Consider the following 14,547-nt stretch of genomic DNA (forward strand, 5'->3'; position numbering starts at 1 on the left):
CTGTCTCTACTAAAAATACAAAAATTAGCCAGGTGTGTTGGCACGCACCTGTAATCCCAGCTACTCAGGAGGCTGAGGCAGAGGAATCACTTGAACCTGGTAGTCAGAGGTTGCAGTGAGCTGAGATCGCACCACTGAACTCCAGCCTGGGCAACAGAGAGAGTCTCAGGAAAAAAAAAAAAAAAAAAAAAAGGAAAACTCACAGCCACCCTCACTATTCTAAGGATATAAAGAAAAATGTGTTGTAATTAAGAAAGCCCTCATGACCTTGCTTTTATGAATCTCTCCAAAGTCATTTGCATCAAGTGCACCCTCACTCTCTTCACTAGAGTCGTAAGCCTACAATACTATTTTCTCTACTCTTTGCCCAGGTAGCCCATACTCATGCCCGCACCCCCCACCCCTTTTTTTTAACCCAAATAGAGATTATGCCTTGAAACTTTCATCTCTCTGGCCAGGTGACATCTGCCTAGTACCTGTCCTCAGAACTCACTATACATATATTTCAGGTACATCACAGTTGTATGTTTCCGTTGTCTTGAATGCTGTTGCTGCTTCTAGTTTCTTTTTTTTTTTATTAGTGTCTGTTTCCCCCACTAAATTTCAAATTTTATGAGAGCTAATTCAACATCTGTTTCTTCTGATTGTTACATCTCTCTGCCTCCTATTGTGCTTGACATGCAGTAGACATGCAATAGTTGTTGAAGAAATGAATAAATAGGTTGAGATGAGAGGGAGTAATTTAAATTACACATTTTCAATGTTCATATAATCTCTGCTGTTTGTTCTGAGGGATTGAAAATTCTTCTTCATGTGTACTACTGGGAAGATGGTATAAACTCAGAAGCTCCCATACTATCCTTTAATCTATCTATCTTCTCTGAATGAAACCTCCAATGGAAGTTTTGGGTGTTTGAGGGCAGCTGAAACTCTATATTTTGTGGAGCTTCTGGCAAATAAACCTTTTATAAGCTCTTTTCTCTTTCAGTAAGGTGTGATGGCAGAAGTAGCCATTGTAGTCAAGCCTGGTTCCTGGGTTTCATTGTTCGGGGCTGTTATTGTGATGGAAACAGCATTAGTTTCTGCTGTGACCTTACAATTAGTCACTATTACCTTAGTCTTGACTATTTCCCCAAGCCTCAAAGTATTTTGTTTACCTCTTACTATATGTTAATTCACGTGTTTGTTTTCTGCTTCAGCAAAAAAATTGATCCAGTGGTTTGCAGCAAAACAAAAATTCAAATGGGCTACCCATATCCCCCAGTCCCGAACTAGGGATTTTCTTTATATCTTAGCATACCCTTTTTGACATTTCCTGTTTTCATGCTTACCCATTCCAATGGTGTGGATGGAATCTATTGAAACTTAACAAGTGGAACTTTCTTCATTTAAAAAATACTTGTGGATATACAGCTTCACTACTGAATGGATAATCCTGACCAAATGATTTAATTTTTCTGTTCCTACTGTTGGAAATAAATTTTCGATGCCACAAAAGAAATAGCACTTGAACATGAATTTTCTCAGCAAGGCAATTTCACTTCTATAGAAGGGTGTGTCTTGCGAATGGAGCAATGGTGAGAGCACACCTGAACAAGGGAGGGGAGGGGTTCTTATCCCTGACACAGATAGCCCCTACTATTGTGTTATTCCCCTATTGGCTATGGTTGGACCACACAGTCTAAGCTAACTCTGATTTGCTATTTTAAAGAGAGCAGGTGCATGAGCAAAACTAGTGGGGTGAGCAGTTTCAGCAGGAAAGACAGTTGCGGAACAGGTGACTAAAGTTGACTCAGGTCAGAGCAGGTGACTGGGGTGACTCAGGACAGAGTAGGTAACCAGGGGAACAGATGGGAACTACCTATTAGAAGTGGTGGGAAAGTTATTTACTGAAACTAGGGGCAAGGAGACAAGAATGAGGAATTTAAACTTTAAAATGGAGAACAAAGAATTAAATATACTGACATACTGATTCTTTGAAGAGAAACTTAGAAGTTACTGTATTTAACATTCCTTTTCACCATGTGACTGGAAAGAAAGGCCAAAAATTATTTTTATTCTCTTAAGTGAAACAAGATTACATAAAATGAAAGCTTTCTAAAATTAAAAATAATTAGTTAAAAGTTTGATGAATTTATCTTGAGAAAGAATAAAATAGGCCAGGTGCATGCAGTGGCTCACATCTGTAATTCCAGTAATTTGGAAGGCTGAGGTGGGTGGATTGCTTGAACCCAGGGGTTCAAGACCAGCCTGGGCAACATAGTGAAACCCTGTGTCTACTAAAAATACAAAAAAGTTGGCCAGGCATAGTGGCACGTGCCTGTAGTCCCAGCTACTCCTGAGGCTGAGGTGAGAGGATTACTTCAACCTGAGATGTAGAGGCTGCAATGAGCCATAATTGTGCCACTGCATTCCAGCCTGGGCAACAGAGCAAGACCCTGTCAAAAAAAAAAAAAGAAAGGGTAAAATATTTAGTGAAGATAATTGCAATAACAGAAAAATAAGTAATGGGATAATATAATGTCTACTATATTAATGGTACTTTACAAATGTAAAAAAGTTGGTATGAAGAATATTGTAAGAAGTATATAAAAAGACAATTTATAGAAAAAATCCAATGCCTTGCAAATATGAGAAGAGAAGCTCAATTTTTTGGTTGGAAAAAGAGTAAATAAAGAAACATTTTATACTCAACTGATTTTGCAAAAATGTAGAAGTCGGGTAATAGTAAATGATGGTGAAGGAAATGAGAATCTTCACATATCTTGAGTGATAATTTGGTGAAATTATAGATAGTTATACTTGATGATTTAGCAAGTCACACTTGGATATTCATTCTGGAAAACTAGTGTATGGTTTCCAAAAAAAAAAAAAGAGTTGCATGGGTTTTTATTACAGCATTGTTTGAGTACTATAACACAGAAACAATCTAATATGTATCATTAACAAGATGGTAAATAATAATATAGATGCTAACTACAGAAGAAAACACGTTAGTCAAAAGAGTAACTTAAACTATGTACACAATATAAATAAGCCTTTTTAAAAATAAAATACCACTGAATATAAGTGAAAGGGAATAGCATCTGTGATGGTTTATACTGAGTGTCAACTTGATTGGATTGAAGTATTGATACTGGACGTGTCTGTGAGGGTGTTGCCATAGGAGATTAACATTTGAGTCAGTGGGCTGGGAAAGACAGACCCACTCTTAATCTGGGTGGGCACCATCTAATCAGCTGCCAGCAAATATAAAGCAGGTGGAAAAACATGAAAAGGCTGGGCTAGCTTCCTAGACTACATCTTTCTCCAGTGCTGGATGCTTCTTGCCTTCAAACACTGGACTCCAAGTTCTTCAGTTTGGGAATGTGGACTGACTCTCCTTGCTCCTCAGTTTGCAGATAGCCTATTATGGGACCTTGTGATGATGTGAGTTAACACTTAAGATACTTCCCTTTATATGTACATATATATATATACACACACACACACACACATATATATATACACATATATATATGTATATATATATGCATCTGACACTCCTGATTTAACCCTCATGAGAGGCAAGGAGTTTAATGACTCTACACATAATACCTTTGACCATAGGTGGAGAACCAAGGAACATGACGAAGCTGCTTGGTTGCTCCTAAGTTTGGTGGACAAAGTGATGAAATAAAATGATTAACTCAGAGATTCTGTCTTCCAGCTTCAGAAGCATATACTGAGCCTCAAATCTGCTAAGATTGCCCTGAGTGAGAGTTTTATCTCCTATAGAGAAAAAGCTGAAATTGTGGAAAAACACACACTAGCTCCTGTCATGAAAGTGCCTGACCTTCACCAAAAGGTGCAGGCACAGCCTTGCCAGGTGTCTACTGTTAAAGTAAGGGGATTGATTGGAAAAGAATGGGACTCCGCAATTTGGAGTGGGGATGTGTGGGAGGACCCCAATGAAGCTGCGCATACTGAGTTTGTAAACTTTGATGAACCTTTTTTTTTTTTGCCAGAAGAAACAGTTTCCCTATCCCCAGTAGTGGCAACATCCCCTCCCTGACCCCCACTGCCATCAGCCTTCCTACCTTTGTCTGAGGAGATAAACCCTATGCTGCCTAAGGCAACAGTGATGGCCTCCTCTGAGGCAGTTACCAGGCAAGATAATGTTGATTCTCCTCAGGAGCTACCCCCAACACCCTAGTTTGCTTCTAGACCTATAACTAGACCAAAGTCCCAGCAGGTCCCTAGAGGTGAGGTTCAGAGTGTGACCCATGAGGAGGTGTGCTACACTAAAATAAAATAAAATAAAATAACTGCTTGAGTTTTAGAGAACAGGCAGGGGAATGGACATTAATGTCTGGGATAATGGTAGAAATAACATAGATTTGGATCAGGCAGAATTTATTGATTTGGGCCCACTAAGTAGGATTCTGCATTTCATGTTGCAGCTCGGGGAGTTAAAAAAGTTCTAGTAGTTTATTTGCTTGGTTATCTGAAATATGAATTAAAAAATGGTTCACTGTGAGTGAGCTGGAAATACCTGATCTCCCTTGGTTTAAGGTAGAGGAAGTGATCCAAAGCCTTAGGGAGATAGGGATGGTGGAGTGGATTAGTCACTTTAGATATACTCATCCCAGCTGGGAGGGTCCAGAAAATATACTCTTGACTAACGCCTTGCAAAATAGATTTGTGAGGGCAGCACCTGCATTTTTTGAAGAGCCCTGTAATTGTTTTTCTCTGTATGTTAGATCTAACAGTGGAAATTGCAGTCACTCAACTACAAAATTTAAATACAGTGGGAATAACTGCATCCCAAGGTGGCAGGGGCCTAGTGGCAGCACACAATCATCAAAGACAAGGTAGGCATGGCTACCATAATAAACAGCAGATGCAAAGTGGCAATCAGAAGAGTCTGACTTGTATAGAGCTCTGGCATTGGCTAATTAATTGCGGTGTTCCTAGAAGTGAAATTGATAAGCCTATTACATTCCCACTTAATTTATACAAGCAGAAAACTTCTAGGTCAAATAGACAAAAGACTAATTTAAATTATAAAAACAGAGATTTATTGCCCCTCAATCTATTTCCAGACATGAGCCAGTTTACAGACCCAGAACCCCTTGAATGATGGGGAGGCCGAGTCCCATTGAAGAAGGACCCCACTACATTACCAACAATTTATGCAGTGAATCTTTGTCCCATCCTTCCCCAAGGAGACTTCTGGCCTTTTACCAAGGTAATCGTGCATTGGGGGATGGGAAATGATTAGAACTGACATTGATTCCAGGGGACCCAAAATGTCAATGTGGTCCTCCAATAAAAGTAGGGGCTTATGGAGGTCAGGTAGTTAATGGAGTTTTAGCTCAATTCTGACTTACAGTGGGTCCAGTGGGTCCCTGGACTGATGCTGTGGTCAGTGCCTGAGTGCCAGAATGCGTAATTGGCATAGACATATTTAGCAGCTGGTAGAACCCCCATATTGGCTCCCTGACTGGTAGGGTGAGGGCTATTATGGTGGGAAAGGCTGAATGGCTTCCATTAGAGCTGGCTCTACCTACAAAAATTATAACTCAAAAACAATATTGCATCATTGGAGAGATTGCAGAGATTAGTGCCACCAACAAGGACTTGAAATACACAGCGGTGGTGATTCCCACCACATCCCCATTCAACTCTCTCATTTGGCCCGGGTAAAGGACAGATGGATCTTGGATAATGACAGTGCATTATTGTAAGCTTAATCCAGTGGCGACTACAATTGCAGCTGCCATACCAGATGTGGTTTCATTGCTTGAGCAAATTAACACATCTCCTGGTACCTGGTATGCGGCCATTGACTTGGCGAATTTCTTTTTCTCCATTCCTGTCCATAAGGCCCACCAGAAGCAATTTGCCTTCAGCTGGCAAGGCCAACAATATACCTTTACTACCCTTTTAGGGGTGTATGAAAACCCCAGCTTTCTGTAACAATCTTACTCAGAGAGAACTTGATCGCTTTTCGCCTCCACAAGGTATCACACTGGTCCATTACATTGATAACATTATGCTGAGTGGAACCAGTGAACAAGAAGTAGCAAACACACTGGACCTATTGGTGAGACATTTGCATGCCAGAGGATGGGAAATAAATCTCACTAAAATTCAGGGACCTTTTACCTCAGGAAAATTTCTAGGGATCCAGTGGTATGGGGAATGTGAAGATATTCCTTCAAAGGTGAAGGATAAGTTGCTGCATTTGGCTCCTCCTACAACCAAGAAAGAGGTATAATAGATAGTGGGTTATTTGGATTTTGGAGGCAACACGTTCCTCATTTGGTTGTGTTACTCTGACACATTTATTGAGTTACCTAAAAGGCTTCCAGTTTTAAGTGGTGTTTAGAACAGGAGAATGCTTTGCAACAGGTCCAGGCTGCAGTGCAAGCTGCTTTACCACTTGGGCCATATGACTCAGTAGATCCAACGGTGCTTGTGGTGTCAGTGGCAGATGACCTAGAAGATCAAATGGTGCTTGAAGTGTCAGTGGCAGATAGGGATGCAGTTTGGAGACTTTGGCAGGCCCCTGTATGTGAATCACAGTGGAGGCCTCTAGGATTTTGGAGCAAGGCCCTGCCATCATCTGCAGAACACTATCCTCCTTTTGAGAGACAGCTCTTGGCCTGTGTATTAGTCAGGGTGCTCTAGGGGAAAAAAACTAATAGGATATATGTATTAGTTATACATAACTAATAGGAGATGTGTGTGTGTGTGTGTGTGTGTGTGTGTGTAGTTTAAAAGGAATTAACTTACACGACCACAAGGTACTACAATAGGCTGTCTGAAAGCTTGAGGAGTAAGAAGAGCCAATACAAGTCTCAAAACTGAAGAACCTGGAGTCAGATGTTAAAGGGCAAGAAGCATCCAGCATGGGAGAAATATGTAGGCTGGAAGGCTAGGTCAGTCTCTCCTTTTCACGTTTTTCTGCCTGCTTTATATTTGCTGGCAACTGATTAGATGGTGCCCACCCAGTTACGAGCGGATCTGCCTTTCCCAGCCCACTGACTCAAACATTAAACTCCTTTGGCAATACCCTCACAGACACACCCAGGATCAATATATTGTATCCTTCAATCTAATCAAGTTGACACTGAATATTAACCATCACAGCCTATATCTGAGCTTTTGACTATGGGTCATCAAGTTACCATGCAACCTGAACTACCTATCATGAACTAGATGCTTTCTAACCCATCTAGCCTTAAAGTCGGCGGTACACAGCAGAATTCCACCACCAAATGGAAGTAGTATATACATGATAGGTCTTGAGCAGATCCTGAAGGCACAAGTAAGTTACATGAGGAAGTTGCTCAAATGCCTATGTTCTCCCCTCTTGCCACCCTGCCTTCTCTCCCTCAGCCTGCACCAATGGCCTCATGGGGATTTCCCTATGATCAGCTGATGGAGGAAGAGAAGACTATGGCCTGGTTCACAGATGGTTCTTCATGATATGCAGGCACCACCCAAAAGTGGACAGCTGCAGCACTACAGCCACTGTCTAGGACATCCCTGAAGGACAGTGGTGAAGGGAAATCTTCCCAGTGGGCAGAACTTTGAGTAGAGCACCTGGTTGTGCACTTTGCCTGGAAGGAGAAATGGCCAGATGTGTGATTATATACTGATTCATGGACTGTAGCCAGTGATTTGGTTGGATGGCCAGGGGCTTGGAAAGAATCTGATTAGAAAATTGGTGACAAGGACATTTGGGGGAGAGGTATGTAGGATGGCCCTTTTTGAGTGGTAAAAAACTGTGAAGATATTTGTATCCCATGTGAGTGCTCACCAATGGGTGACCTCAGCAGAGAAGGATTTTAATAATCAAGTGGATAGGATGACCTGTTCTGTGGGCACCACTCAGCCTCCTTCCCAGCCAGCCCTGTCATCACCAAATAGGCCCACGAATGAAGTGGCCATCATGGAGGTTATGCACGGGTGCAACAACATGGACTTCCACTCACCAAGGCTGACCTGGCTTTGGCCACTGTTGGGTGCCCAATTTGCCAGCAACAGAGACCAACACTGAGCCCTCCATATGGCACCATTCCTTGGGGTAATCAGCCAGTTACCTGGTGGCAGGTTGATTATATTGGACCTCTTCTATCCTGGAAAGGGCAAGGTTTCTCCATATCCAGAATAGACACTCTGGATATGGATTTGCCTATCCTGCATACAATGCTTCTGCCAAACCTACCATCTGTGGACTCATGGAATACCTTACCCACTGTCATGGTATTCCACACAGCATTGCCTCTGACCAAAGCACTCACTTTACAGCTAAAGAAGTGCAGCAGTGGGCTCATGCTTAATGAATTCATTGGTTTTACCACATTCCCCATCATCCTGAAAAACCTGGATTGATAGACTGGTGGAATGACCTTTTGAAGTCACAATTACAACAACAACTAGGTGACAAAACTTTGCAGGGCTGGAGCAAAGTTCTCCAGAAGGCTGTGTATGCCCTGAATCAGTGTCCAATATATGATACTGTTTCTCCCATAGCCAGGATTAATGGGTTCAGGAATCAAGGGGTGGAAGTGGAAGTGGCACCACTCACCATCACCCCTAGTGATCCACTAGCAAAATTTTTGTTTCCTGTTCCCATGACATTACATCTTACTGGCCTAGAAGTCTTAGTTTCAGAGGGAGGAATGCTCACACCAAAAGGCACAACAATAATTCCACTATACTGGAAGTTAAGATTGCCACCTGGACACTTTGGGCTCCTCCTACATTTAAGTCAATAGTCTAAGAAGGAAGTTACAGTGTTGGCTGTGGTGATTGACCCAGAGTATCAAGATGAAATCAGTCTATCACTCCACAACTGAGGTAAGGAAGAGTATACATGGAATACAGGAGATCCATTAGGGTGTCTCTTAATATTACCATGTCCTGTCATTAAGGTCAATGGGAAACCAAAACGGCCCAATTCAGGCAAGATTACAAATGTCCCAGACCCTTCAGGAAGATTTGGGTCACTCCGCCAGGAAAATAACCATAACCTGCTGGGATGTTTGCTGAAGGCAAAGGGAATACAGGATGTGTAGTAGAAGAAGGTAGTCATCAATACCATCTACAACTACGTGACCAGTTGCAGAAAGGAGGACTGTAGTTATCATGAGTATTTCCTCCTTCTTTTGTTAAAGACATGTTTGTGCATGAGTACACTTCTACTAAGAAAATATCTTCATTTTATTTTCTTTCTCCTTTATCATGTGACATAAAATTTATTGATTTCATATCAGTACCTAAGTATTGTTAACTTTATTTAATAGCATTTGGGTTGGGGATTGGTGCATTTCCAGTTGTGTGAAGGATAGTTGTATTATGTTAGGCATAATTATGACCTTATTATTTTCTTTATTTGAAGATTATATATCATCTCAGGAGATGTGTATGGGTTCAAGTTGACAAGTGGTGTATTTGTGATGGTTAATACAGAGTATCAACTTGATTGGATTGAAGGATGCAAAGTATTGATCCTGGGTGTGTCTGTGAGGGCATTGCCAAAGGAGATTAACATTTGAGTCATTGGGCTGGGAAAGGCAGACCCACCTTTAATCTGGGTAGGCACCATCTAATCAGCTGCCAGTGAATATAATGCAGGCAGAAAAACAAGAAAAGGCTAAACTGGCTTAGCTTCGCAGCCTATATCTTTCTCCCATGCTGGATGCTATCTCCCATGCTTCCTGCCCTCAAATATTGGACTCCAAGTTCTTCAGTTTTGGGACTCGGATTGGCTCTCCTTTTTCCTCAGCTTGCAGAGAGTCTATTGAGGGACCTTGTGGTTGTGTGAGTTAATAATTAAGAAACCCTCCTTTATACATATATTATTTGTTCCATCTCCCTAGAGAACTTTGACTAATACAACATTGAATACAATATTATATATTATTTTCTTAATTAAATATATATATTCTTTATGTGTTTTTCAAGTGTCCATATACATTCTAGGACATTTATTAATTTATAATAAGAGTCTGTGGGAAAAAAGAAAAGGGAATTGTTGATCAGGGAAGACACATCAGAATAAGACATAGAGAACAAAATGACCGGAGGGAAAGAAAGAGAGGAGAAGAAAGCCTTTACATATATAGGTTCAGTAATCCTTATCTGAAATGCTTGGGAACAGAAGTGTTTTCGATTGCAGATCTTTTCAGATTTCTGAATATTTTCATAAACAATGACATGTCTTAGGGATGACACCCAAGTCTGAACAAAAAATTTGTGTTTCATAAATACCTTATGCACATAACTTGAAAGTAACTTTATACAATATTTTACATACTTTTGCACACGAAACAACGTTTTGCCTATGTTTTGACTCTGACCCATCACATGAGGTCGGGTGTGAAGTTTTACACTTCTGGCATTATGTCATTACTCAAAAAGTTTCAGATTTTAGAGCAAAAGTTTCAGATTTAGAGTTTCAGATTTTAGTTTTTCATATGAGGAATGCTCAATCTGTACCTCAAAAATAAACTCAATCCAGTTTGTATCTGAACATTAAAAAAATTTAACTGCTCTATCTAATCACTATGATATATGAGGTGATTAAGATAAAAGAACAAATTTATGTATTTATATTAAAAATTTTTGTTAAATAGGGCTACCTATGGAAAGTTACATAATAGGAGAACAAAAATGCCAAAACTATCTAGAAAAGTTAAAGCAAACTTCACAGCCAAGAAAATATGTGAGTCCCATATAAAGAATGAGAAAAGATTCTTGAGGGAAAAAAGATAAGAAAAGTGAGACATTCTTTTATCAAATCTAGATGACACTATAGAATAGGACTTCAAAGTGTTATAACTTATTTTCAATCTTCCAATTTGAAGTTATGACACCGACTAGTCTCAGATTTGAATCTATCCTCTCTAACTCTATAAAGTCCATGCTCTCAATCTCAAAATAAATGAAGTTACACAAAATAAAGCCTTATCCTTGAGCAAACACTGGATTTTTCAATATAAATATGTACTCTTCATGTCTGAGTTTCCCACAGCATTTTACATATTGTCTTGCTCAAGAGATGCTGAATATTTGATATGTGGTTTGAAATTTTATATAACTAGTATAATTAGGCATCATAATAGACCAGTCCAATTTTATACAGTTTAAATCAGTTATTACTTACTCTCGTAAACTGTTGTTTTCTCAAATTGAAAGTGCTATCTCTATCTACATATTTGATGAAGGAAACATTTCTACTAACATTTTGACTAAAGTTTGCAGTACATTTAAACAGAATTAGTGCAAATAATTACAGTCTTGTTGTGGCTAAAAAAAGGAACAAATAAAATCAATTTTAACATTTATCAGATTTGTGTCTGAAAATTTGATTTTCAATAATTAGACATATTGATGTTTCTAAATAATATTCAATTTCAATTTTTTCTAAAATTTGACTCTTTTCAAATTGACCATATTTTCTTACCTTAACACAATTAAATTTAGAATTTATAAGTATTATGGTTCTAAACCAACATAGCTAAACAAATAATTAAAGTAAGTACACAACTACTGATTTTCTGAAGGAAAAACTTGCCAATGATTATCAAATCAAGATTAATAAATTTGTGTCAATCTCAGTTGTCAATAAGTATGTGAACATCGATAATAGCAGATTAGGTCAGTTTCATTATGTTTATAATCTTTGTTTTATGTCTCTTAATTAGAACTACTGATCAGTTTAATGGTTGTGGTAATTCTTGTTATGTTGATAAGAAAATGTAAGGATGGTAAGATTCTTTACTTTTTATTTTAACTAGTTATAGGTCTATTTTCCTGGCCACTGTTACCTACTTAGTACTGTTGCTTTCAGAGCTAACTAAATTGCATGACCCTCAGGAGTGTGCTTTGCTTTTGATTATTCTTTCACCCTGAAAAAATGATTTTAAAGATTTGAATGATAATATGACCTCTCAAGTCCATAGATATATCCCATGGTGATAACAAGGAGAGATTGTTTTCTTACAACAGTCTCTTTTTCAAAAGGAAACTTGAGCTTTGATTTATTTGGGCCCTGTTGCTGTTTCTATTCGGGGACACAATATCATAGATCTACAGTGTTGCAATTTAAAAATTCCCCTGTGGCTATAAACCAGGAGTAAAAATCCATAGCTAGCCAATCTTATTGCATATATTTTAGACATGGAAGACATAAAATCATCTCTTTATATTGAGTTATTCTCAATTTATTGCATACACAATGTACCCTTGCAGTATTGAACATAAAAAACTTACATTTAATTTGATTTAAAGAAGAGAATTGCATTCCATACTCATTAAGTCATCCTGCAGGTCTTTGAAGAAGTACTAAATTTTGAAGTGCATAACTAGTGAGGTAATTTTAATTCTAACCAAGCATGGCATGAAATAAACATGCAAATGGCAAACAGAAAGCTGTTAATTTGTGTGAGAAGTTAAAGTTAAAAAAAACAAGTTGATAGTTTTTTCACAATGGGTTTGCTGCCAGAACACAGGCATCATGAAAACTACACCTAAAAGCCAAAATGGGAAAGGAAAAAACTCATATCAACATTGTCATCATTGGACACGTAGATTCAGGCAGGTCCACCACTACTGGCCATCTGATCTACAAATGTAGTGGCATCGACAAAAGAACCATTGAAAAATTTGAGAAGGAGCCTGCTGAGATGGGAAAGGCTCCTTCAAGTATGCCTGGGTCTTGGGTAAACTGAAAGCTGAGCATAAATGTGGTATCACTATTGATATCTTCTTGTAGAAATTTGAGACCAGCAAGTACTACGTGGCTATCATTGATACCCCAGGACACAGAGACTTCATCAAAAACCTGATTACAGGGATATCTCAGGCTGACTGTAATGTCCTGAATGTTGCTGCTGGTGTTGGTGAATTTGAAGCTGGTAACTTCAAAAATGGGCAGACCCGAGAGCATGCCCTTCTGGCTTACACACTGGGTGTGAAACAACTAATTGTTTGTGTTAACAAAATGGATTCCACTGAGCCACTCTACAGCCAGAAGAGATATCAGGGAATCATTAAGGAACTCAGCACTTACATTAAGAAATCGGCTACAACCCTGACACAGTAGCATTTGTGCCAATTTCTGGTTGGAATGTTGACAACGTGCTGGAGCCAAGTGCTAACATGTCTTGGTTCAAGGGATGGAAAGTCACCTGTAAGGATGGCAATACCAGTGGAACCACACTGCTTGAGGCTCTGGACTGCATCCTATCACTAATTCGTCCAACTGACAAGCCCATGTGCCTGACTCTTCAGGATGTCTACAAAATTGGTGGTATTGGTGCTGTTCCTGTAGGCTGAGTGGAGACTGGTGTTTTCAAACCTGGTATGGTGGCCACCTTTGCTCCAGTCAACATTACAACTGAAGTAAAATCTGTCAAAATGCACCATGAAGCTTTGAGTGAAGCTCTTCCTGGGGACAATGTGGGCTTCAATGTCAATAATGTGTCTGTCAAGGAGGTTCATCATGGCAACGTTGCTGGTGACAGCAAAAATGACCCACCAATGGAAGCAGCTGGCTTCACTGCTCAAGTGATTATTCTGAACCATTCAGGCCAATCAGCTCTGGCTATGCGCCTGTACTGGATTGCCACACGGCTCACATTGCATGCCAGTTTGCTGAGCTGAAGGAAAAGATTGATTGCCGTTTTGGTAAAAAGCTGGAAGATGGCCCTAAATTCTTGAAGTCTGGTGATGCTGGCATCATTGATGTGGTTCCGGGCAAGCCCATGTGTGTTGAGAGCTTCTCAGACTATCCACCTCTGCATCGCTTTGCTGTTCATGATATGAGACAGACAGTTGTCCTGGGTGTCATCAAAGCAGTGGACAAGAAGGCTGCTGGAGCAGGCAAGGCCACCAAGTCTGCTCAGAAAGCTCAGAAGGCCAAATGAATATTATCCCTAATACCTGCCACCTAGTCTTAATCAGTGGTGGAAGAACGGTCTCAGAAGTGTGTGTTTCAATTGGCCACGTAAGTTTAGTAGTAAAAGACTGGTTAATGATAACAATGCATCACAAAAACCTTCAGAAGGAAAGGAGAATGTTTTGTGGACCACTTTGATTTTCTTTTTTGTGTGTGGCAGTTTTAAGTTATTAGTTTTTTAAATTAGCACTTTTTAGTGGAAACAACTTGACGAAAAATTTGTGACAGAATTTTGAGACCCATTAAAAAAGTTTAATGAGAAAAACAAACAAACAAACAAACAAACAAAACCAAGATGATAAAAGCAGTTAGTTTGTGCTACTACAGAATAGAATCCACAATTCACATCCTGGGGGAGTGACAAACCAATCATTTAATGCTGTGTCAACACATGTATCTTGTCTTTCATTAGTAAACTCTCCTGCTGGTTTGTACACTGTCAGAAGTGGACCACCTACTGAAATTCATAGAGGTGTGGAAACTGTCATGGTTTAATAATTCTGTTTTGTTTAACTTTCTTCCTTATCCTATTTGAAACAATTTTTTTCTGTGTTTTTAGAAGAAGTATGTATTAGCTTCATTTATGAAGT

General features: G+C 39.5%; 1 pseudogene; it reads left to right on the plus strand.

The window, feature by feature from the left end:
* The first annotated feature begins 12,533 nt into the window (after nucleotides 1-12,533).
* Nucleotides 12,534-14,135, plus strand: LOC100442145 (elongation factor 1-alpha 1-like; annotated as a pseudogene).
* Nucleotides 14,136-14,547: the final 412 nt, after the last annotated feature.

Source organism: Pongo abelii, chromosome 3 (genome assembly GCF_028885655.2).
Source record: "Pongo abelii isolate AG06213 chromosome 3, NHGRI_mPonAbe1-v2.0_pri, whole genome shotgun sequence".
In the NCBI taxonomy this organism is placed as follows: domain Eukaryota; kingdom Metazoa; phylum Chordata; class Mammalia; order Primates; family Hominidae; genus Pongo; species Pongo abelii.